The sequence below is a fragment of the Pipistrellus hanaki genome (genome assembly GCF_964339955.1).
Source record: "Pipistrellus hanaki genome assembly, chromosome: 9".
NCBI lineage: Eukaryota > Metazoa > Chordata > Mammalia > Chiroptera > Vespertilionidae > Pipistrellus > Pipistrellus hanaki.
This window is the reverse complement of record NC_140511.1, coordinates 8,608,986-8,634,417: the sequence shown is the minus strand read 5'-3', so window position 1 is coordinate 8,634,417 and position 25,432 is coordinate 8,608,986. Positions and strand designations below refer to the sequence as shown.

General features: G+C 57.4%; 1 long non-coding RNA gene across 1 annotated transcript in view; it reads left to right on the top strand.

The window, feature by feature from the left end:
* LOC311628404 overlaps positions 1–25,432 on the top strand; it is a 446,163-nt gene that overhangs the window by 356,094 nt on the left and 64,637 nt on the right. The window lies entirely within an intron of this gene.

The following is a 25,432-nucleotide window of genomic DNA, read 5'->3' as shown; positions in this document are numbered from 1 at the left end:
AAAAAGAAAGAGAAGGAAGAAAGGAAGAAACAACCACATGATATCAGCTCCCCAAGGTCTCATGAAATTCCTGTTTAAGGAGTTTATTTATGACACTTTTAGTTTGGATTTACATTTTTACTGGTTTGTCAAGACCATGGCAGGTACACTGTCCAATATGTTAAAGAAAAAACCTAATCTAATAAAGAGGGAATATATACAGGGGAGGGCATTTGGGAGTGACCGGGCTGTCAGGAGAGGGCAGTTGGGGACAATCAGGCTGGCAGGGGAACAGTTAGGTGTCAATCAGGCTGGCAGGGGAGTGGTTAGGGGGTGGTCAGGCTGGCAGGCAGAAGCAGTTAGGGGCAATCAGGCAGGCAGGCAAGTATTTGGGAGCCAGCAGTCCCAGATTGTGAAAGGGATGTCCGACTGCCTGTTTAGGCTGATTCCAGAGTCGAGCATCCCCTGAGGGGTTCCAGATTGGAGAGGGTGCAGGTTGGGCTGAGAGAACCCCCTTCCCAGTGCGTGAATTTCATGCACTGAGACTCTAGTAATTTATAAATGCACTAGAGGCTCAGTACATGAAATCGGTGCACAGGTAGGGTCCCTAGGCCTTCCTTCCTCTGGCTGCTGGCTGCTGGCTGCCAGCCGAGGTCTTCCTCCATCCCCTGCTGGTTGTCGCACGTCATAGCGCGTGGTCGAACTTCTGGTTGTTCAAACTCCCAAAGGGACAATTTGCATATTAGCCTTTTATTATGTAGGATAACCATGAGATTGCACACTACAAACTGTTCACACAGGGGAGATGCTTGGTGACTGTACATCCTCACTACATGAGCCCTGACTGGAGGCTGAGGGGCTGAGGCCTGCAAACCACCCACGTTGGGTGTCCCGGCACAGGGTGGGCCCAGGCGCTGTGGACGGAGGCTTTGTAAAGTCTATAGAGTCCTGGGAAGAGGCGGGCAGCCTGCAGAGGGGCCTGCCCTGAGCACCAGCCCTGCCACACGCCAGCAGAGCAGCCTTGGGGGGCCACTCTGAACTTCAGGCTCATCTTCCATCAGGGAAGAGCTAATGAGGAGCATCCCTAATGGCCTGTGAGGCTCAGCTGCCATCTGACGGAAAGGGATCATAGAGCATCTTCTTCCTCCTAGGCCCTGACCCAGGCACAGATGGCCCCAGAGGTGGGGGTGCCATGTGCCAGCCAGGGACCCTACATTGGGCACAGCCCAGGCACAGCAGGTCTGCTCAGGTGAGCCAGGAGCCATGCCCACCCAGCCATCTGCCCCCAACCCTCAGCTGTCCCCCAGCTCCTGCCACTGCTAGGGAAGGAGGGGAGGGAGGGAGGAAGAGATGGAGAGAGGGAAAGAGGGAGGGAGAGAGGGAGGGAGGGAGGGAAAGAGGGGAGACAGGGGGAGGCTTCACTCTTCTTGGGATCTCTCCTCGGGGGTCGCCAGGACTTGGGGTGCAGAGGAGGGAGGAGGCAGTGGCATGCCACGGAGCAGGCACCGTTTGGCGCACCCAGGGGTCCTCCTGCCTCACAGCCTGCTTTTCCCCAGGCTCCTCGGGACTCCACCTCGTGCCTCCTGGAGAACTCACCGGCTGACCCCGGCTCATTCCCAGCCACCTGCTTCCTCCAAGGACTTCTCTGGAAGCAGAGCTGGGCTTGGCCTCAATCACGCAACCACTTCTGACCCCAGCCGTTCGGGGAAGCAGGAGAGAGGGCTCTTCCGTGCACCTCAGTGGGGGTAAGGGGCAGCAGCTGGCCTGTCTGTGCTGTGCGGGGCCAAGAGAGGGTCAGGGAGGTGAGGGGGGAGCAGCCGGCTGGCAGCACAGAATAGAGCACCCTTCCCCTGCCGTGCAGACTGTTCTGACGTCCACTGCTCTCCGCAGCGGCCTGAGACGGCGAGCGTCTCACACAGAGGCCTGTGGCTGCCCCCCCATCGCCCGTCCTGCCGAGCTGGGCTGCAGCCGGCAGTGAGTGAGCGGTGACAGCTGTCCTGCTGGGCTAACGCCACATCTGCTACCGCAGCTGCCGGCACTGCTTTGGGGAGAAAGCTGCTGGTGTGACGGCCACCTCTCCCCCCGCTTGCCCCCACTGAGGCCTCCGATCTACCCTGGCTTTGGACCACCCGTTGGTCTTGCCAGTCAGAGCTGAGTCTCAGCTATGCCCGCACAGAGGAGATCTCACCGGTGGGAGGGCCGCAGCCCAGGAGGGGGGAGGGGAGAGGCTTGAGCTCCCACGGCCATGCAGGCCGGTCACCGGCTGCCATGCCCTCGCCCCGTGTGTGCCCTCCACACACGCTCGGCGGCACACACCGTCCCCAGCAGCCACCCCGGAGGAAGCCCTTCCCCTTGGCCCAGCACAGCCAGGACAACCACTCCGAGCGGAAACTTGTTTTGAGGGTCTGCCTCCATTTTTTTTTTAATATTTTTAATTGATTTCAGACAGAGAGGAAAAGGGAGAGGGAGATAGATTTGATGATGAGAGAGAAACATTGAACAGTTGCCTCCTGCCCCCTACCAGGGATCGAGCTCGAAAGCCAGGTACATGCCCTGACGGGGACTCAAGCCCTGACCTCCTGGTCCGCCTCCCTGTTCAGGCTGTGGCCCCTCCCCCCAGGCTGGAGGTGGGCTTATCTGATTCTGCATCCCAGAGCATTCCTGTCAGAGCTGGTCCCTCCCAGCCGCTGGGCAAATGCTTCTTGAGCAATTGAATCCATGAATGTCCCTAGTGCTGGGGACAATGACAGAGTGGTTTTGAAAGGTCAGAGTTCAGTCCTGGAGACTCACCTGCAGTCACACCCCTGACACCCATCCTGGACACCTGCTCCTCCAGGAAGCAGAACCTGAGACAGGGTGCCTGGAGCCTGGGCGCCCCCTCGTGGCTGAAATGGTCACCTGCACCTCCCCTAAGAACTGGAACCCTGGCCTGGAAGCAGCTATGAGGACTCCTGTCACATGATCACGAAGACCCCACCTGGCACCCAGCTCCCCGGACAGTGGAGCTGGGACGTCCCACAGAAGGAGGGGGAATGGATGCAATGCCCAGGGGAAGAACATAAGCACCAAAAAGAGAGGCCCGCCGAGCGGGCCCCGAGGACGGGGCACAGGCAGAGGAGACAGGAAAGGCCCGGGCCGAGGACAGCAGGCAGAGGTCGCTGGAAGACAGGTGAATCCTGGCACACCGCTGGCAGGTCACACACAGGTCACGGGTCCTGGGCCACGGCGGCCTCCGCGGCCACAGGGCAGGGCCAGACCACTGGGGTGGTCAGTGGATCCCAATGAAGAGGGATGGAGAAAGGAGCAACACAGAAAGGCCGCGTTTCCCAGAGAATCAGGGTGCCCGGGGACCAGGCTCAGGAGCTGAGCAGTGGGGGGAAGGAGCGCCATCCGCAGCCCACGAGGCAGCAGGAGGGGGTCCAGGGAGACTGTGAGAGGAGGGGTGGCTACGCGGGAGGAGCTGCTAATGGACACTCGCCTTCTGGAGGAGAAGGCAGAACGGGGTTCAGAAGGACTAACGGGGACAAAGAACAAATCTGCCATGAAAACGGAAGGGTGGAGAACCGAGACGGAGGCGTAGGTAACCGCGGGTACTCAACTCCTCCCACAACCGCAAAAACTTACACCTGACACACGGCACAGCCGTCACCCAGAGCCGCCTTAGCGCTGGCTGGGAGTCCACGCCGCGGGGGGTGACGGAGAAAGCACACTGAGCAGCTGTAGAGGGTGGAGTGCGGGGAGGGCATTTGTAATCCAGAGGGATATGCGGCTCAGAGGCAGTCATGAGGAGCACGGGGTCCCAGCCCCACACCAGCCCCCGCCCAGGGGTCCGGAGCTGGGAGGAGATGCTTGTCAGCTCAGCGCCATCCAGGCTTCACCGCCCTGTCTGTGTCCACAGGCAATGCATGTGCATGTAAGCTTTTCAGATGATCTCCTCACACCCCGCCCATCCCCCTTCCCTCCGAGACTCCTCAGTCTGTTCCACATTCCCATGCCTCTGGTTCTATCTTATCCATCCCTTTATTTTGTTCATTAGATTCCTTATTCATTTATTTTTTTGGATTTCATTTAGATATGTATTTATTGCCATTTTATTGTTCCTATTTCTATTTCTCTTCTTCCTCTTCTTCCTCTTTCTGCTTTTCTCTGACTGCTTTTAAAATTCTCTCTTTGTCTTTAGTCCTTGAATTTTATTTTTTAAATATATCTTTATTGTTCGTATTATTACAAATGTTCCTCATTTTTTCCCCCTCCATTGCTCCCCTCCACCAGGTTCCCATCCCACCTCTGCCCTTTCCCCAAGTCCTTGGCATTTTAATTATAATGTTCTTAGTGTGGGCCTCTTTGGATCCTCTTGTTTGGAACTCTGCACATCCTGGGCTTGTAAGCCTATTTCTTTCACCAGGTGGGGGAAGTTTTCTGCCATTATTTCTTCAAATGGGTTTTCAATATCTTGCACTCTCTCTTCTCCTTCTGGCCTCGCCATAATGTGAATGTTGGTAGACCTGAAGTTGTCCCAGAGACTCCCTATACTATCTTCATATTTTTTGGATACTTTTTGCTCTTCTAATTGAGTGTTTTTTACTTCCTCAGATTCTAAATCGTTGAACTGAAGTCTCAGAATCCTCTAGTCTACTGTTGAATCCCTGTAAAACATTCTTTATTTTAGTTAGTATATGCTTGATTTCTCACTCGTCCTTTTTCATGTCTTTGAAATTCTCAATGAGATCCTTAAAAGTCTCACTACGCACCTGACGCTCTCATTAAAATCCTTGAGCATCCTTATAACCATTGTTTTGAGCTCTGTATCTAGTAGTTTGCTTGCTTCCATTTCATTTAGTTCTATTTCTGGAGATTTCTTCTGATCTTTCATTTGTGACAATTTCTTTGTCTCCCCATTTTGGCTGCCTCCCTGTGTTTATTTCTGTATATGAGGTAGAGCTGCTATGTCTCCTGGAGTTGGTAGAGTGGCCTTGTGTAGTAGGTGTCCTGTAGGCCCAGTGGCTCAGTCTCCCAGTCACCTGAGCTGGCACTCTAGGTGCGCCCTGTGTGGGCTGTGTGCATAGTCTCATGTAGTTGAGCCTTGATTGCTGTTGGTGTCACTGGGAGGAGTTACCTCCAGGCCCATTGGCTGAGAGGACCAGCAGTGACTAAGTGAAAGAGCTGCTGTGCAGGAGACGCCCCTGTGGAACAGGACTTGCTTCAGTGGGGCTTTAGTGCTCACTGAGTCTGCCCCCTGAGTGTGTCACTCATGGGTGTAGAGTTGTAATCTGGCATGCTCTGAAATTGTCCACTGGTTGCAATGGGTCTTGGGTCTTCCAAGAGGTGCAAAGTCAGCCACCACCTGGGCCACCTGGCAGGGGCTGCAGGGCGATCTGCAGATGGCTCCTACTTGTGTTGGGCTTCGAAGTGCCCAGATGATGCCAAGCTGTCTTGGGCCTCTTATTGATAGGCATGGGGCATGCTAATGTCAGCTGCTGTTTGTTTGAGAAATTTTAGCCAAGTCTGAAGCCTGAGCCAGGACAGGACATTCATATGGAAAAGCTGCTGCAAACAGCTTGGGTGGGGCAGGATCTCAAGGAAACTCCAGGGTGGAGGGAACAGTGTGAGCCAGGCAGATGGAAACTCAGATATGGCTGCCAGTCAGCTCTGTACTTGAGAGATCTAAGCATAGGAACAATGACCCCTTTATAGGAGAAAGCTGCCCCTGAGTTCCTGCTTCAACGCCAGGCAGTCCAGTTCCTCTCTCTATGTCCCTGGACACCCCCACCCCAAGCCTCTGGACGAGGCTCTCCCTGCATTTCTTTGCTGCATCCCCTGGAAAAGCAAGCGAATCCCTGACACTCTGCCTCAACTGGGGCCCACATGACACCTCCCAGACCTGGACACAGAGAGGGTCTCCGCCCTGCCAGGTAAACCCCAACGGACCCTCAGGAGCCCCCAGGGCAGCAGAGCTGGAAAATGCCAATGACCTCCTCACCCTCTGTGGCAGGAAACGTGGAGGGAGGCACTTGCTGTGCAGAATTTGATTCATGTTCTATCTCCTCGCCCTGGGCTCTGGGCCTGTTGTGAGAAGGAGGCTGTGCTGGGCTCTGGGCCTGTTCGAAGGAGGAGGTTGGGAGGAGGAGGCTGTGCTGGGCTCTGGGCCTGTTGGGAAGTGAAGGCTGCCCTGCCCGGCAGACCAGCCTGAAGGCCCACCTGGGAGGAACTGAGAGGGGCTGGGGCACCACAGGCAGCAGGGCCCTGGGACAAGTGCCAGGCTCAGGGACTCTCTAGCCACACCCACTCTCTTGCCTCTCCCCCAGGTGGGGATGGTTGCCTGGAGTCCCCGCCCAGAGCCCAGACAATTCTCATCTCCCAGCCACCCTGCAGAGCGAGGAGGAGGAGGAGGCTGAGGTCCTCCCCCACCAGTGAGTGCTCCCCCCGTGCTCTGAGGGGACCCTCCTGCTGCCTCATGCAGGTCACTGGGTGCTGATGGAAGGGCTGGGACTGAGTGAGACCTGCTGGCTTGGGAAGGTGTGAGTCAGGGCTTCACTCAGTGGCGTGTTGCTGCAGCCAATGCCGCATCTACTGGCTCTCCAGCCCGGGGAATGGGGGCGTGGGGTGCGAGCAGCCTAAGGGAGAGGCCTGGCTCCCGGAGAGACGGCCGAGCCTCCGCGCCTCCCCGGGTCAGCACCCAGCCTCCGGTCTCCATGGGGAGCGCACTCCACTCGCAGCCTCCTCCCCAGCGGAGCTGGGCCTAGAGGTTCCTCTTCTTCCGCCCTCTCCCCTCCGGCTCCCTGCCAGCTCCAGGTGCCCTCGGTGCCGGCTCCAACCCGGTGGCACTGCGTCCTCCAGCATCCCTGAGGACGGCGCAGACCTCACGTTGCCGCCTCCCGCGGTGCCCTCGCCCTCTGGTTCTGGGCAGACACTCAGGCTGCCCAGCTCCCGCCATGGACCGGAGAGGAGGGGGCTGAGAAAGCAGCTCCCACTGCCTCAGGGGTCCCGGGTGCAGGTCTGGGGCTCCGCGGGGTGGTGGGGGCAGGGAGGCCCGGCCGGCAGAGGCCTCCCTCTGTGGCCTCACTGGTCCAAGCCCGGAGTCCTGCCCGTCTGGAGCTGGGAGGCCTGATGCCACCCCTCAGGGAAGGACTCCTGCCCGCCCTCAGGGTGGCCGAGGGCTGCAGGTGGGCCTGGGCTCTGCTCATCACTGAGCCTCTCCCCCTCCCCCCCAACGCGGGAGGGGTTAGGAGACCAGCTGTGCCCTGGGGAGCGCTGCCTCCCCGACACCTGGGCCTGTCCTCTGTCCATGAGGGGAGACGTGGTGCCACCCCCGGAGGTGGGGCAGCCCGGCCGCACGCCCATCCCGCAGCCCGGAGCCTGAGCAGCCTGTTGGCTCAGCGGCCTGTCCGGTCCCTCGTGCCCATGGCTGGTTACAGGGAACTGGTCCCGGGCTGGTGTGGCCAGGCCCCACCCCACTGTCTTCCGGGCACCTCCCCGAGGCTTATCAGCCGCCAGGCGGCGGGGAGCAGTCAGATCCAGTGCGGGAGGAGGTGGGGAGTTTCCGGCTCTGCGAGGCCCATACTCAGCTCCTCACTGCCCTCCCTCCCCGCCCAGCCGGCTCCTGCAGCCATTTCCACCCCCCACCCCCCAGGAGGGATCCCCCTTTCCATCACTGGGGATGTGAGGGCCACTGACAGCCACACCCCGCGCTGGGCCTGGGCCCCCAGCTGCCTCCCCTCCCACCGGAGCTGACTTCCCGAAACCAGCCCAGGCTCAGGCCTCCCCCTGCCGGCGGCTGTGGGGCGCAAGCAGCACTGCTATCAGCATGCACCTGCCACAGTTCCACCAATTCCCCACACCCCACAGGGCTCCCTCTGACTGTGAGGCCCTGGGCCACCAGCCGCACAGACCGACCCTCTGGTCCTCCCCAAGGTCAGCAGGTCAGACCACGCCCAAGCCCCATGCCCAGAGCCAGGGCCAGCTCCCAGGCTTCTCTCCAGATCCTGCCGCCAAGGGCCCTGCCAGCAGAGTGACCGTGACCCTCCCTCCTGTCCCCCACAGTGACCCTCTCTCCCCCCACAGTGACCCTCCCTCCCCTGGACCCTCCCCCTGGACCCTTCCCCTGGACCCTCCCCCTGGACCCTGGACCCTCCCCCTGGACCCTCCCCTAGATCCTCCCTGCACCCTCCCCTGGACCCTCCCCTAGACCCTCCCTGGACCCTGGACCCTCCCCTGGACCCTCCCCTGGGCCCTCCCCCTGGACCCTGGACCCTCCCCCTGGACGCTCCCCTGGGCCCTCCCCCTGGGCCCTCCCCCTGGGCCCTCCCCCTGAGCCCTCCCCCTGGACCCTCCCCTGGGCCCTCCCCCTGGACCCTCCCCCTGGGCCCTCCCCCTGGGCCCTCCCCTGGGCCCTCCCCCTGGACCCTCCCCCTGGGCCCTCCCCCTGGGCCCTCCCCTGGACCCTCCCGCCTCATTTTCCCAATCTAATTAGTCACCAAATCCAATTCACGTGTGAAGTTCCGCTGTGCCCTCCTGGTACCCTCCTGGGTAGGACCCTCCTCCCGCTGGGATTCCTGCCGCAGTCCCTGCTACTCCCTCCACCCCAGCCCCCACCACTCTGTCCGCTGTTGGGCGGGGAGTCTCCCGGAATTCACACCACAAACACAGTCCCCAGTTACACACTGCCACTGCTCCCCATTGCTTAGGCAGCGACCGCCACAGCTCTTTGTCCGTTCTCGGTAACAGCCCGCCTTAGCACAGTATGCTTATTTATGCCTGAATTATGTTCACAGCTACAATGAGCATCGGCCAATACCTGAAGGACAATGACCTTTAGAGAAAATTGCTCACGTTAGGGATTTATATCTATATTTCAAAACCTCCTGATAGTTGTGAGTTTTTCTGGCCAGCTTCCATCAGTGATGATAGTCCACCAACGTATGAGTTTAACTCGAGTGGGAAGACAGTGCCGAGCTCGTTCCCGGTTAAATACACAGAAGCAGAAGCAGAAGCTGCGGTGCCTCCTGCCTCACACGAGGCTTGCTGGGCGCGAGCACCCAGTCTAGGGGCTTCCAGCCCAGGCTCCCGGCTCTGTGAGGCTCCTCCAGAGCAGGGCCCGGGTTCCTCATCCCGGAGCCCCGCGGCCGGCCCCCAGCCCAGCCGGCCGCACGCGGAGGCCCCGGTAAATATCGGGGAATCCACAGCTGGTTCCACACAGAGGGCCTGTCTGCCCCCAGAGGCTCTTCCCCTCTCGGCCCCACTTCTCCTGACCCCGTCCTGCTCATCCTCACAAGCTCAGTGCAGTGCCGCCTCCTCCAGGAGGCCCCCCACCTCCAGCCCTGCCGGCTCTTCCCGCAGCATTGCCAGCACGGCAGTGCGTGTCTGGGCCATGTTAGGGCCACATCTGGGCCATGTCTGGGCCATGCCAATGCCTGTCTGGGCCACGTCTGGGCCATGTCTGGGCCATGTCAGTGCCATGTCTGGGCCACGTCTGGGCCACGTCTGGGCCATGTCTGGGCCATGTCTGGGCCACGTCTGGGCCATGTCAGTGCCATGTCAGTGCCATGTCAGTGCCATGTCTGGGCCACGTCTGGGCACGTCTGGGCCATGTCTGGGCCATGCCAATGCCTGTCTGGGCCACGTCTGGGCCATGTCTGGGCCATGTCTGGGCCACATCTACCTTATTAAAGAGTGTCAGAGGCCAGGAAGGCACGGTGTCCATCTGTGTGTCAGTCCACCATCCATGTCTGATGCATGAGACTCTCACACAGCTGGGGATGGGGTCAAAGGGCAGTCTGGCCCAGAGGCTTTTAAGTTCAAGAACATTGGTTCTGGGTTGGGGACAGGGAGAGGACGGGTTATCCTGTGAGAGCCCTCCAGGCTGACCCTCACAAAGTGCCACTCTCTGACAGCCTTTCCGGCGGAGGAGAGGCCTGCTGGGAGGACAGCGGGGACGGGGACGGAGCGGCCTCTGCCACGCGGCGGTGCTGTGGCTGCAGCCCTCCCGGCTCCCTGCCGGGCCTCCACGAGCCAGGCAGCCTCTGCGGCCAGTGCACTCGGAGAGCGGAGGCACCGGCATCATCAATAAGTGATGGTCTGCGGGACCTGGCAGGGCCTGGACGGCATCTAAAAGCATCTCCCTCCACCAGGTCACCCCCGTGAACTCATTTGTTAATGGCCGGTCGGCTCCATCACCCGCACAGAGCCCTGAGTCATCCCGGCTCCTCGGCCAGCGTCCTGGGCTCTGGCAGCAGTGTCTGAGCCAGCAGCCCGGTGTCCTGTGCCAGCCACGCACATGGGTTAGCCTGCCAAGCACTGCTGGGTGGGGTCTGCCATTTATCTCAGTTTCCTCATCTGTAAAATGGGAACATGAAGACTTAGTTTGCGCCCAGCCTGTGTGGCTCAGTGTTTGAACGTCAACCTATGAGCCAGGGTCACAGTTCCATTCCCAGTCAGTGCATGTGCCTGGGTTGCACGCTCACAATCCCCAGTGTGGGGTGTGCAGGAGGCCCCTGACCCATGATTCTCTCTCATCATTGATGTTTTTTGTTTGTTTGTTAATTCTCACCTGTGGATATTTTCCCACTGATTTTTAGAGAGGATGGAAGGTAGCGAGAGAGAAAGAGGGAGGGAAATGTCAATGTGAGAGACAGAGGGAGGGAATGTCAATGTGAGAGACAGAGGGAGGGAATGTCAATGTGAGAGACAGAGGGAGGGAATGTCAGTGTGAGAGACAGAGGGAGGGAATGTCAATGTGAGAGACAGAGGGAGGGAATGTCAATGTGAGAGACGGAGGGAGGGAATGTCAATGTGAGAGACAGAGGGAGGGAATGTCAATGTGACGGAGGGAATGTCAATGTGAGAGACAGAGGGAGGGAAATGTCAATGTGAGAGACAGAGGGAGGGAATGTCAATGTGACGGAGGGAATGTCAATGTGAGAGACGGAGGGAGGGAATGTCAATGTGAGAGACAGAGAGAGGGAATGTCAATGTGACGGAGGGAATGTCAATGTGAGAGACAGAGGGAGGGAATGTCAATGTGAGAGACAGAGGGAGGGAATGTCAATGTGAGAGACGGAGGGAGGGAATGTCAATGTGAGAGACAGAGGGAGGGAATGTCAATGTGAGAGACAGAGGGAGGGAATGTCAATGTGACGGAGGGAGGGAATGTCAATGTGAGAGACGGAGGGAGGGAATGTCAATGTGAGAGACAGAGGGAGGGAATGTCAATGTGAGAGACAGAGGGAGGGAATGTCAATGTGAGAGACAGAGGGAGGGAATGTCAATGTGAGAGACAGAGGGAGGGAATGTCAATGTGAGAGACAGAGGGAGGGAATGTCAATGTGAGAGACAGAGGGAGGGAATGTCAATGTGAGAGACAGAGGGAGGGAATGTCAATGTGAGAGACAGAGGGAGGGAATGTCAATGTGACGGAGGGAATGTCAGTGTGAGAGACTGAGGGAGGGAATGTCAATGTGAGAGACAGAGGGAGGGAATGTCAGTGTGAGAGACAGAGGGAGGGAATGTCAATGTGAGAGACGGAGGGAGGGAATGTCAATGTGAGAGACGGAGGGAATGTCAATGTGAGAGACAGAGGGAGGGAATGTCAATGTGAGAGACGGAGGGAATGTCAATGTGAGAGACAGAGGGAGGGAATGTCAATGTGAGAGACGGAGGAAATGTCAATGTGAGAGACAGAGGGAGGGAATGTCAATGTGAGAGACAGAGGGAGGGAATGTCAATGTGAGAGACAGAGGGAGGGAATGTCAATGTGAGAGACAGAGGGAGGGAATGTCAATGTGAGAGACAGAGGGAGGGAATGTCAATGTGAGAGACAAAGGGAGGGAATGTCAATGTGAGAGACAGAGGGAATGTCAATGTGAGAGACAGAGGGAGGAAATGTCAGTGTGAGAGACAGAGGGAGGGAATGTCAATGTGAGAGAAGCACATCAATTGGTTGCCTTCGCACATGTGCCAACCAGGACTGGGGATGGAGCCTGCAACTGAGGTGCATGCCCGTGACCGGAATCGAACCCGAACCCTCAGTCCACAGGCCGATGCTTTTTCCACTGAGCCAAGCGGGCTCGGGCTCATCATTGATGATTCTCTCTCTCTCCCTCTCCCTCCCTCTCTGAAATCAATAAAAACACTTTTTAAAAAGACTTGGTTGGCAAGCTTAGGGACAGACGTAGATCTCTGTGCACACATCCCTGCCCTCTCCTATGTCCTGCCCTTCCCTGGGGACCACGCCCCTTCAGGCCTGGCCTCCTTCCCCTGTGCCTGCAGCCCCGCTCCCCGCTCTGCGGTCAGAGTCCTCTTTCTGTGTGTCCAGCTAAATTTACAGCCACAGTTCAGCGCCTCTGTGCCCGGCACTGCTCTGGGGCTACAGGAGAGGCAGGAGAGATCTCCGGGAGCCCATCGCGGGGTCTGTGAGCACTTCAGAGTTTACGGGGTGAGGGGCGCACGACGCCCTGGGCGGATGAAGTTTCGTGGAAACTTGAAATCTATATGATTTTGTGAACCACCACCCAAAAAAATTCAATAAAAAGATAAAATTTTAAAAAGAAAACATTAGCCCTAGCTGGTTTGGCTCAATGGACAGAGCATTAGCCTGCAGATTGAAGGGTCCCAGGTTCGATTGCGGCCAAGAGCACATGCCTGGGTTACAGGCGTGGTGCCAGTAGGGGGCGTGCGAGAGGCAGCCAATGATGTTTCTATCTCTCTATTCCTTCCTCTCTAAAATCAATAAACATACTTTTTAAATATTATACACACAGAAAAGTACTGTTTTAGCTAGAAGATCACTAAGCTGAGATTCAAGCTGAACCCACGCCCTTTCCAATTCACCACCTCATCTCCAGGCCCCTCACCTGCCTCGTACCTCCCAGCCCACGTCAGCCCGGACAGTAGCAGGAAGTCCCAGGATAGAGAGGCTGCCAGGACAGTGACAAAGCTTATGACTCAGACATCCACCGCGCCTGCTCGGTGCTGTCGCAGCGCCCTGCCCTGTGCGGGAGCCCGCGGAGGCCGCCCTGCACCACCTTCCCTTTGGGCGGCCTGGGCAGGAGCAGGCCTCTCTCCAGAGGCTTCCTCACCCAGAGCCCCAAGCCCAGCCCCTCTGTCTCAGGAGAGCAGGCCCATAGCCCTGCTCCACCCGCTCCCTCGGCGGCACCTGCCTTCCTGCACTTGACGCTCAAGGCCAAGATCCAGCGTGACCCCTCGGCCCCCAGCAGATGGACTAAGGTCCTCTCAGAGGCCTGCAAGGCAAAGCTGTTCTTGGGCGCCACATCCCCTCCTCCCTCCCTCCCTCCCTCCCTCCCTCCCTCCTTCCCTCCTTCCTTCCCTCCCTCTCTCCCTCCTTTCCTCCTTCCCCCCCTCCCAGGCATGACCCCGAAGCACAGATGGAGCATGCTCAATGTAGCTGAGTGAAAGGCAGAGCAGGACTGCACAGGGAATGCGCGGCAGTAAATAGAATCTCCATCCAGAGCCGAAACCCCGTCTGCGTGGGCACAGCGGCCAGGACTTAGCCTCTCTGAGCGGAGCTGTCCAGGAGGGGCAGGGTGGGGGGAGCGGCAGGGAGGGGCAGGAGGGAGGAGGGGGCAGGGGGAAGGAGGGGGAAGGGCAGGGGGCTCTGGAAGAATTGCAGAGAAGGGTGAGGCTCAGCTCGGTTACTGCAGCCATCACTCCTGGGCCGCAGGAGCAGAGTGCCGTGACCTGGGCGGCTCAGACCCCAGAACTCCGTTGTCGGGCAGCCAGCAGCCTGACATGCAGGCATGGGCAGCGCCCTGCTCCCCGGGGGAGGGGGGCAGAGGGGGATTCCTCGCCTCCCCAGCTTCCGGGAGCTCAGCTGCTCCTTGGCTGGTGGCAGCATCGCTACAGCCTCTGCCTCGGACTCCACCGGGTCCTCCCTCCCGTCTTCACATCTTCTCTCTGCGCATGTGTGCCTGTGTCTCTTCTCCCCGGTCATGTGGATGGAGAGCCCACAGGCCCAGCGGGACCTGCTCTTAACGAGTTACATCTACCAGGACCCGCTTCCAAAGGAGTCCCGTGCTGAAGACTGAGGCGGGCGCGAGCCATTGGGGACGTGGTCGGCCCGGTACAGGCATCTCCGGGCGAGAAGGGTGGCGGCCAGGCTGTGGTGGAAGGCAGCCTGGGGAGCAGCGCATGGGCCCGGCTGGTCAGCTCCAGGGGCACCCTGGGCCCTGTGTGACCCGGGCAAGTCCCTCCGGTTCTCGGAGCCTGTTTCCTGGTTGCTCCGAAGGTCCAATGAGAAGAAGCGCATTGTTCCTGTAACGCTCTGCCATAGCTGCCTGTGGTTATTCGCCGACAGTGGCCCTTTCTCCCTCAGCGGCCACAGGAGCACCAACGCCCGCGGACTTCCTGGTGCTGCTGGTGCCGCAGGCTGGCCCTCTGCCCTGACCTGCTCACGCTCCCCACCCTGGTTTCCGGGATGCCCGGGGCCGCCCCGTCTCAGCAGGAAGCAGCCGCCAAGTTCCCTCCAGAGTCAAAGCCGGGTCACCAGTCACCCAGTCACAGTCACCCGGTCACCAGTCACCCAGTCACAGTCACCCGGTCACCAGTCACCAGTCACAGTCACCCGGTCACCGGTCACGCAGGTTCCAGAGGGCGCCTGAGGCAGCAGGGCCGGAGGGACTGGGAGTGTCCTGTTAAACCCTGTCTGGCTCGCCCCTCCTCTGGCTCAGGCCCCGGCCTGGCCTGGTGCTTTGCTTTTCCTCTTCAGGAATCAGTGTGCAGGCCCATCCCTGGAGAGGGCACAGCAGGTGCCCACAAGCGTGGCAGCCCAGCCCCTGCCCGGGCACGCGGTGCAGAGCAAGGTCAGCGCACAGCAAGCAGAGCTCGGGCGGTCCTGAGAGCCCAGAGCGGCTGCAACCGCAGGACAGCCCAGCCCTCACCCGAGCGGGACCTTCTAAGTTCTCACAGGCCCGGAGCTGTAAGGACTGCCCCACCATGGTGCTCTGCACAGTGGGCCAAGTCCTCGCAAGCACTCCCTCCCCTATCCTCCCGACCGCACGGGGCAGACGGTGCCACCTAAACCCACATGCAACTGAGACTAAAAAGAGTAAGGATCCTGCCTGCGACCACGCAACTGGCAATAGATGGGGCTAGAACCTGAATTTTAAAAAATAAATAAATAAGAAAACACTGAAGAGAGTCCCAGTCAAGACAGCAGAGTAGGTAGACACTGTGCTCACCTCCTCCTGTGACCTCATCAAAATCACAACTAAATTGCAGAACCACCAACATTGAGAATCACCTGAAATCCAGCTGATCAGAAGTCCCACAACTAAGGATACAAGGAAGAAGCCATGTCAAGACTGGTAGGAGCACAGACGCAGAACAAGCTGGTCCCACACCCATGAGAGGCAGATAAGATGTAGGCGAGGTGTCTCAGCTGTAGAGGTCCCTCCTGAGGAGAAGAGGGTCCCAGCCCCACACCGAGCTCCCCAGCCTGGAGTGCCAGTAACTTCTGGCTGAGGAAGCCAGCAGCGATTGTGGCAGTGTGAGACAGAGACCTCTGGCATCCCAGGCAGTTCCACTTAAAGGGACCCTGCATGGACTACTTGCTCACAGACTCACTCTGAGCTCCATTGCTGGGCAGCAATTTGAAAGTGCCAGGGACATACGGGGGAAAACCGGCTTCAAGATGAGGGCTAAAGGGGCAACTTTCTCTCAGACAGAGTGTTGGCAGAAGTCGTTCCCTTGCTAGTCTTCCCCACACCCCGCTGGCATGCACAGACAGGCGCCATATCTGGGTCTCCATCAGCCTGGCTGATACCATTCACCCCACCCTGATGAGTCCCTGAGATCCCCACCCCAACCAACTTAAGCGCCTGGCCCAAAACTCTTCCAGCAGTTCTTCCACACAAATGGCCTGGCTCAGATGGACTTTCCTAAAATCTCTCAAAGTTCACAAACCCTAAACAAGCAGCATCCAAACTCAGCATGCCCTGTACCCCTTGCTAAGTGGCCCAAAGCCTGGCACTATTGGCAGTGGCCCCCATTCACAGCTTAGCCTGTCCCAGGTGCCTCTGAGTCCAACCCAAGTGGCAACCATCTGCATATCACTCTGCAGCTCCTTCCAGTGGCTCTGGGCTGGGCACAGGCAGTGGCTGACCTTGACCTGCACCAGAGCCCCTCCCAAGAGACTCCAGAACCAACACATACTGGTGGTTGCCTTGAGCCTACACCAGAACATCACCCAATTAGCTCCACAAATGGCACACCCAAAGAGTGGAGGCAGGGTGCACCAGAGTCCTGACAAAGCAATTCCCACTAGAAAAACTAATTGCACTTGACATAAAGCTATTCCTAAAGTGTTAACTAAAATTTTTTATTGGTAGTTCATCTCAGGATAAAATCTCACAACAGGAAATGAACCTAAAGCAGTCATATTATAGTGCAAAAAAGTAAAATTTAAAAGCTATCAAGACTACATTACAAAATTTTCAAAAGCCTCCTAATATTTAAATCAAAAAAGGGGGAAAGTAGAAGAATATCATGTAAGGGAAAATATCCTGAAAGTAAATTACATCTAGAAAATTTGTACTTTAGAAAATTAATTGTAATGCTATCAGCAACATACCCATGAAAAACACACATGGTGTCAAAATAAGCCAGAGGAAAATCATTTGGGCAAAAAATGAAAAAAGATCCATAGTCAAATTATAGAAAATATTCCTTTAACTTTTGGTAGAGAATATATTTGTATATTTTCAGAAAACAACTCCAGGACCATGTGGATTCTGGCAACAGAGAAGAATTGACAGGACTACTCCAACCATAAAGACAGAAGAGAAGCAGTCCAGAGATGGAAGTCGCTGATGACACCTTACCATAATAGCAGTCAGCAGCTGTGTATCACTGCAGGTTTCCCAGGACCAAACCAGAGAGGGTTGGACCTGCATTACCACCATTTGCCCACCATCCAGAACTGAAATATCATTGCTGACATGTACACATAAGGAACTGTTTGACATTGAAATTGGGTCTCAAAAGAACTGGTGGCCCAGAAAGAAGCTCACTACAGACTGATTCATATGCCTTTCAGCATAACGATTATTGCTTGTCTCATTTTTTATTCTTTTAAGTATATTTCCAGTAGGACATGATCTCACTCATCTAGGGGAAATGGTGAACAACATAGACTGATGAACAAGAACAGACCCAGAGATAAGGAGACTGTTGGGCCTCAAAGGGAGGGTAGGGATAAAAGGGGGAGATCAACCAAAGGACTTATGTGCATGCATATGAGCCTAACCAGTGGTCAAGGACAATAGGGGGGGTGAGGGCATGAGTGGGAGGGGTGGGAGATTGGAATGGGAGGGGGGGTTGAGGACAAATATGTGATACCTTAATCAATAAAGAAATTGTTTTTTTAAGTACCATAAAAAAAAAAAGCAACCCCCACTCCATGGAGTCAGTCCCTGCATAACAGCTTGTCCCCTATAGACACGGCCAGCCCTCACTGCCAGGCAGCCCGAGGGTCAGTACCCCCACTGCCATGCCAGCAGCAATCCAGGCTCAACTGCAACAGGAGAGCACACCACCCACACAAGGGACCCCTGGAACGCCCAGCTCAGGTGAACAAGAAGAATGCCCTACTGGGCCCCACAGGACACCCACTACTTAGAGTCACTCTGCCAAGACTAGGAGTCAAAGCAGATATACCCAATACATAGAAACAAACAGGGAGGCAGGAGACAAAAAAGCATGTCCGAAATGGAAAAACAGGACAAAACTCTAGAAAAAGAACAAAATAAAATGGAGACAAGCAATCTACCTACAGAGTTTAAAACACTGGCTATAAGGATGCTCAATGAACTGAGAGGAAGAATAGATTATTTCAGTGAGAATGTCAGCAAAGAAACAGAAAACATAAAAATTAAGGTTTAAAAAACAAACAGCCCTGGCCAGTGTTCTCAGTGGTTAGAGCATTGGCCTGCACACCTTGGATTCCCAGTCAAGGGCATGTATCTGGGTTGCAGGTTCAATCCCTGGACCCAGCCAGGGCATGTGCAGGAGGCAACCAATCGATGTGTCTCTATCACATCTCTCTCTCTCTCTCTCTCTCTCTCTCTCTCTCTCTCTCTCTCTCTCTCTCTCTCTCTCTCTCTCTCTCCATCCCTTCCACTCTCTCTAAATGGAAAAAAATATCCTTGGGTGAGGATTAGCAATAGCAACAACAACAACAACAACAACACACACACACACACACACACACACACACACACACACACAAAACATAAAGAACCAATCAGAAATGAAGAATACAATAATGGAAATGAAAATGGAGAATACATTAGAAGGAATTAACAGCCAATTGGATAAAGCAGAGGATCAAATTAACAATTTGAAAGACAAGGTTGTAGAAAACACCCAATCAACACACAGAAAGAAAAATAGCTCAGAAAAATGAGGACAGTTTAAGGGACCTCTGAGAGATCACCAAGCATTACAATACTTGCACCATAGGGGTACCAGAAGGAGTAGAACAAGGAGTTAAAAATATATTTGAATTAATGACTGAGGACTTCTCTTACTGGGCAAAGAAAATAAACATACAAGAGTCCAAGATGAAGCCATAGAGGACCCCCCAAGATCCATCATAATTAAATTCTAAATATTAAGAGAGGCAAAGAGAGAATTTTATGTTTTCATTTTTATCAACTGCAGTTTATATTCAATGTTATTTTGTATTAGTTTCAGGGTTACTGCACAGTAATTTAGACAATCATATACTTTTCAAAGTGTTTCCCCCAATATTTTCAGTACCTTCTTCGCACCATACCTACCTTTTACAATACTAGAGGCCCAGTGCATGAATTCGTGCATGGGTGGGGTCTGGCCAGACTGCCCTGATGGGAGCCCATTGGGCTGGGCTGGCAGGGGGGAGAGGCTGTGGATGGTTGGCTGGCCAGCCCTACCCCCAATTAGGGTGTTAGGGGCCCATCAGGGACGGCCTGAGTTGCGGGGGGGGGGGGGGGGATGGGGCCAGATTAGGCTGGTTGGCAGCCGCAGTGCATGTCATAGCTACTGGTTGTTCTGGCCATCCTGGTTGTTCCACCATTTTGGTGGCTGGGCTTTTATATATATAGACCACTAACTACATTTCTTATGCTGTACTTTACACCCCCGACTAATCTGTAACCGCCAATCTGGACTTCTCGATCCTGTCACCTTCTTCACAGGGTGTCCCCACACTCCTCCCCTCTGGCAGCATCAGTCTGTTCTCTGTATTTATGAGTCTGTTTCCACTTTCTTTGTCATTCATAGTGTTCTTTAGATTCCACATAGAAGTGAAATCACATGGTATCTGCCTTTCTCTGAATTATTTTTTTTTCCAGTTAGTACAATACCCTCTAGGTCCATGCATGTGCTGTTGCAAATGCTAAGAGTTCACTCTTTTTTAAGGCTGAGTAATATTCTGTTGTATATATGCACCACAGCTCTTTAACCCACTCATCTATTGATGGACATTTGGGCTGCTTCCATATTTTGGCTGCTGTACCTATTGCTGCAGTGAACATAAGGGTGGAATATTCTTTTGAATTACTGTTTTGGGTTTCTTTGGACAAATGCCCAGAAATGGAATTGCTGGGTCAAACAGCAGTTCCATTTTTTATTTTTTGAGGAACCTCTATACTGTTTCCCACAGTGGCTGCACCAATCTGCATTTCCACCAGCAGTGCACGAGGTTCCCTTTTCTCCACATTCTCGTTGACTCTTGTTTGGTAATGTATTGATGATAGTCATTCTGACAGGTATGAGGTGATGCCTCATTGTGGTTTTAATTCACATTTATCTTATGACTGAGGCCTGATGCATGAAATTCATGCAAGAGTAGGCCTTCCTTCCCCCGGCTTCTGGCACCAGCTTCCCTCCAGCACCCAGGACCCAGGCTTCCCTCGCAGCACTGGCTTCATCTGGAAGGATGTCCAGAAGGACATCCGGTCTGATGAGCATATCTTGCTTTTATTATTATAGACTAGAGGCCCGGTACACGAATTCATGCACAGGTGGGGTCCAGCCAGCCACGTCGATGGGGGGAGGGGCCATGGGTGGTTGGAGGCCAGTCCCGCTCCATATCAGGCTGTTGGGGGCCAATTGGAGCCCAGATCAGGCTGGTTGGCTGGCACAGTGCACATCCTCTGGTCATTCTGGTCGTTCTGCCAATATGGTTGCTGGGCTTTTATATATATATACATTGAGCAGGAAAGGGGGGATTCTGTGGGCACATGGTGGGTACTACGGGCACACAGGGGATACTGCGGGTACATGGGGGATATTGCGGGCACACGGGGGATATGGCGGGCACACAGCGGGTACTGTGGGCACACAGGGGATACTGCAGGCACACAGGGGATACTGCAGGCACACAGGGGATACTGCGGGCACATGGTGGGTACTATGGGCACACAGCAGGTACTGTGGGCACACGGGGAATACTGTGGGCACATGGTGGAATTCTGCAGGCACACAGCAGATACTGGCGGGCATGTGGCAGGAGAGCCCTGTGCAGAAAGCTTCGCACCAAGGTGTGTTTCTGTCCTAGGAGAGGGCAGCCCGAACAGCAGCCCCACAGGAGGGAGAACTCACAGCGGGGAGAGCGGCTCTAGTGTCTCCGGCAGCCACGCCTGTGGGTCGGTGGAAGCCATTTGGCGGGAAGGCTTTGCGACACGGGGGTGTGTCACCTGCTCTGAAGCCCAGGAGTGGCTGCAGGTGCTGTTCCTGCCGCTCAGATGGGTGTCAGGTTACAGATACAACCTTTCCAGTTCGGCAGCTCCACCTGAGGGCTGCTTCACCGCCCAGTCCCCACCTCACTCCTCCAGACACAGTCCCACCTCACTCCCTGCGGGACAGCAGCTGGGAGGGCAGCTCGCTGAGCGGAGGGATGTGGGCACCTAGGCCTCCTCCTGCCTAAGCTTTGGGGGGTGGGGCAGGGGCTCTGACCTGCTGACCAGCCGGGGTCCCAGCCAGCCGGCCCTCAGCCGGCCCTGCTCCTCACCCCCGCTGCTGACCTCAGCTCCAGGCCGAACAGAAAGCAGTATCTCAGCCAGCATGGTGAGTGTGGGGCCCTGCTCTGAAGCGGGGTGGGGGTGGAGTGGGGGTGGGGGTCCTGTAAAGACCCCTCAGGCAGCCGAAGAGGTCCTCAGCTGAGAATTTCCTAACACTCTCCAGGTTAAAAGGAGGTCGCACCTGGGCCCGGCCGGCGTGGCCCGGTGGTTGAGAGTCGACCTATGAACCAGGAGGTCACGGTTCGATTCCGGTCAGGTCACATGCCCGGCTTGTGGGCTCAAACCCCAGTGTGGGGCGTGCAGGAGGCAGCCGCTCCATGATTCTCATTGTCGATGTTTCTCTCTCCCTTGCCCTCCCTCTCTGGAATCAATTTAAATATATAATTTTTTAAGAAATGAGGCCACACTGCGCTGCTCCTCACCTCTCTCAGCGCCCACCTCCCTGTCTCCTCCCTCCCAGCAGCCCTTGCACCTGCAGGAGGAAGCTGGGACGGGCGGCCAGGGCGGCCTTTCTGACCTCCTCTCCGGAGCCCGCCTGCTCCTGCCGGGTCTCCTGGCCGCTGGCCCGCGAGCTGGAGCTCTGAGAGCCAGGGCTGTTCTGACACCGCCGGGCCTTTGCCCCTTCCCGGAGGAGGGCTCCTTTCCTTTTAAAGAAAGCAGTGGCGCTGCGCTGAGCCCGAGGCCTCTGTGGCGGCTCCTCTTCCTCTCCCTCCCCTGTCCTCTCCTCCCCCACACTGGAGCTGCTCCTCTGCCGTGAAGCAGAGGGGACAGACAGACAGACAGCGGACACGGGGCAGAGGAAGCGTGGGTCTGAGGGCTCAGAACCCTGCCTTCTCCAATCTAAGCCAAGATGCTGCCGGTGCCCAACAACCAGCTTGGAAGGGAGCGGTGAGCGGCAGGGAAGAGCCGGGAAGCTTCCTGTCCAGCGGGAGAGGCAGCAGACGGGCCCTCAGAGAACTCAGCCCAACCCAGCCCTCACCCTGGGCTCCTCTGGAAAGTCTGGCCACGCTGTGCCCAGCGCTGGGGTGGCAGAGGGTCAGGGAGGGGAGGGCTTGGCCTGGCCACTCCGAATCCAGCCGTGTGCGGCCAGCCCGCAGCCGGTGCACAGAGCAGCCGGGGCCCCTCGGGCTCTCGGGGAGGCGGGGGGGGGGGGGCGCTCAGAAGGAGCAGCGCCACTCCGACCGGAACTGGGGGAGCCTGGGGGGCAGCGGGAGGGGTCAGTAACTAGAGCACTAACTGAGTCAAGAGGGTGCGTGGCAGCTCCCTGTGCCGCTGAGATGACTCTTCGGGGACTCTGCCCCCTCTCTGTGAAAGGGAGGTACTGCCGTGCCACCTGGCACACGCGTGTTCATGGAGACGGTGGGCAGCTCTGTAAACCCTGAGGCCTGTGCAGATGTGAGGGGTTCGCTCCAGGAAGTGAGCGGCCGGTCCGCGGCCTGGCCAGCCTGACATCCTTCAGGGAAGGGGCTGGGTTTGCCCCACAGGGCGGAGGGCAGGCGGGCGGGCTCACTGTGGTGGAGGCTGGGCCCCGAAGGCCAGGCTGCGGCGTGGCTAGGAGCGGGGCTGAGACAGGCCTCTGGCCCCGAGCGAGCAAAAACCACCTGCACCCAATTACTGTCCTTCTCCTCTAATGAGGCCAGCCCTCCCTCCCGACACCCTCCCACACCCACAGCCCCGCCCAGGACGGAGTGGGCCCGAGAGTCCCTGTGGCTGCTGTTGCCTAACAACGTTCTCCCTGGAGCCTCTCGCCTGGGTGTGCCCAGCGGGAGCCGGGTGGGAAGGCTGGCAGCGGGCGGAGCGCGGTCTCTGGCCCCGAAGGGAGTCATGTCCCTCAAAACCCAGCTGAGCCCGGAGGGACGCACCCGGGAGCCCCCAGAGCAGAGTGCTGCGTGCCTCAGCCGCTCCCACCCTCAGGCCCTCCCGGCCCTGCCTTGCCGGCTGCCACAGGCCCGGGGCCTGGGAAGGACATTCACGACCAGAATCATCCGAGACGTGCGTGCGTCTCAGACCTCAGGGTCCTCGGTGCACAGGTGAGGGCCACGCAGCAAGAGGAGGCGGGGCCAGGACTCCGAGCTCTGGGACCCCAATACCACGGGCCCTGCCTCCCATTCGCCCTCCTTCTCCCCCACAAGATGTGTCACGGTGAGTCCTGAACTTGAAACTAGAACTTGAAATAGACACTAAAAACCTGTACGCACCCAACCAGGGATCAAACCCAAAACTGGGTATGGATCCTGACCAGGAATCAAACCAGGACCTTTTGGCATATGGGACGACGTACCAAGCACTGAGCCGCCGGGCCAGGACACGCACCACCACTGTTTATCTTTGTCATGGTCACCAGTGTGTCTCGTGTCCTGACTGCGCGCTGGCAGCGTGTGGGCTGTCTGTGAGCGCGCTGGTGTCGCTGAGAGCGGGCTTCCCTCTTTCTCATGTCAGTGTGGCTCCAGCGTTTAAGTAAGCTGCCTGAGGCCTGGGCTCCACCCCCTTTCAGTAAAGCCCCGCCTCCTGGCGAAGGGCAGCCCTGTGGGAGCCAGGAAAGTGGTTTGAGCTGCGGGCAGGCCATGCGACTGCCCAGTGGGAGAGCGGGGAGCCCCCGGCGCCCTGCCCGAAATGCCGCTGCGGGTCCACACTCAGCTCCAGAGGAGACAGGCCATGCAGACTGTGGAGCCACACGGGTCCCCGGACAGCCAGGGCGGGGGGTCTCAGAGGCTTTGTGATTAGTATGCCAGAATGGCCAGAGGCCGCGCCTGCCATGTGCCTAAACCGATGTCCACGTCTCTGAGCCTGGGAACCCTAACCAGGCCAACATGCCATGAGCGGTGCCAGGACACACGGCACACTGTGCCCTTCAGTAACCCAAATGACCGGTGTCACCGGTGTCACGAAGCCTTCTTTGTGTAAATGGCGTAAAAGTAGGTTACTGGACACTAGTCGGCTGGACTGAGGAGAAGCCTGCTGGAGGGAGCAGCTGCAGGGGAGTGAGGAGAAGCCTGCTGGAGAGAGCAGCTGGGGGGGGGGGAGTGAGGAGAAGCCTGCTGGAGAGAGCAGCTGGGATGGAGTGAGGAGAAGCCTGCTGGAGAGAGCAGCTGGGAGGGAGTGAGGAGAAGTCTGCTGGAGAGAGCAGCTGGGATGGAGTGAGGAGAAGCCTGCTGGAGAGAGCAGCTGGGGGGAGTGAGGAGAAGTCTGCTGGAGAGAGCAGCTGGGAGGGAGTGAGGAGAAGCCTGCTGGAGAGAGCAGCTGGGGGGAGTGAGGAGAAGCTTGCTGGGGAGCAGCTGGGATGGAGCGTGAGCAGCTGGGCAGGAGAGACGGGAGAAGCTGCTGAGCCGGAGCTCAGGGGCAGCTATGACGTGAGGCGGTGAGTCTAGGAGGCAGCGTGCAGCTGATCAGCTGGAGCTGTGGGTACAGGGATGGATGGTGCTTTGTGGGGTGGAGGTATGCTCACCAGCCGGTGTCCTGCCTGCCCGCATGGACTTGGCTGTGGGACTGTTCTGTCTGATGGCTTCTGGCTTCGACAATAAGGATTCACCCTTACACACCCACAGCCTCAGGCTTCTCTATCTGAGATCCGGCGTCCAGATCCAGCCCCAGGCAGAGGGGCTCGGACCCGACACCTGATGTCTAGTGAGCAGAGGATAAGGAGGAACTTTGATCGAGTTCCCAACAGTCAGTACAGTGGGCAGGGTTCGAGAAGGACCAGCCCTGGCGTGGTCCAATGGGAGAATTTAGAAGAAAACACGGACTCAGAGCAAGACAGCCACTCGGAACACCAGTGCGCGCGTAGGGCTCCTGCCCCTGCCCCTGCCCCTGCTCTACACAGACCTTTACCCAAGATGCAGCTGCCAAGCTCCCCCTCCCCTGCGGGTGCCGCAGAGCAGCCAGAACAAGAAGAAGGCACAGCCGCCCTGCACAGTCACCCCTCGCCCTGCACAGTCACTGCGGGCCCCACGCTGTGGGCTCTGCTCCCTGCGCGGCCGCCCCCACTCCCAGAGGCAGGCGGGCCAGGAGGGGTGGGGACTCCCGAGGTGGCTCTGCAGGAGTCGGTCTTTAGCACCAAGTCCCTCTCCCTCCACCGCTCTCCGCCCCCTTAGCTCAGAACGGAGGACAGTCAGCAGCAGGAGAGGGAGGGGGCTCTGAGCGGCGGGCCACACGTGTGGGGTTCCTTCATGAACATCGACGCCTCGCTGACGGCCGCTCAGGTCCACGGCCATGCGAGAGCCGCGAGCTTTCGGGCCCTCGCCCTCCTGAGCCCTCCCTTCCCCAGGCTGATCCCTGCGTCTCTGGCCTGGCCCTGGTGGCTCTCGAGTCCCCCTCAGCCACGCCCAGGGGTTGCCCTTGGCTGTGCAAAGGTGGGGCGCCCTCCTTCCCCTCGGCCCCCTGGCCTGCTGCCTGGGGCGGAAGGAAAGACCACGTGGGAGCGGATTGTGGGAGCTCAGAGA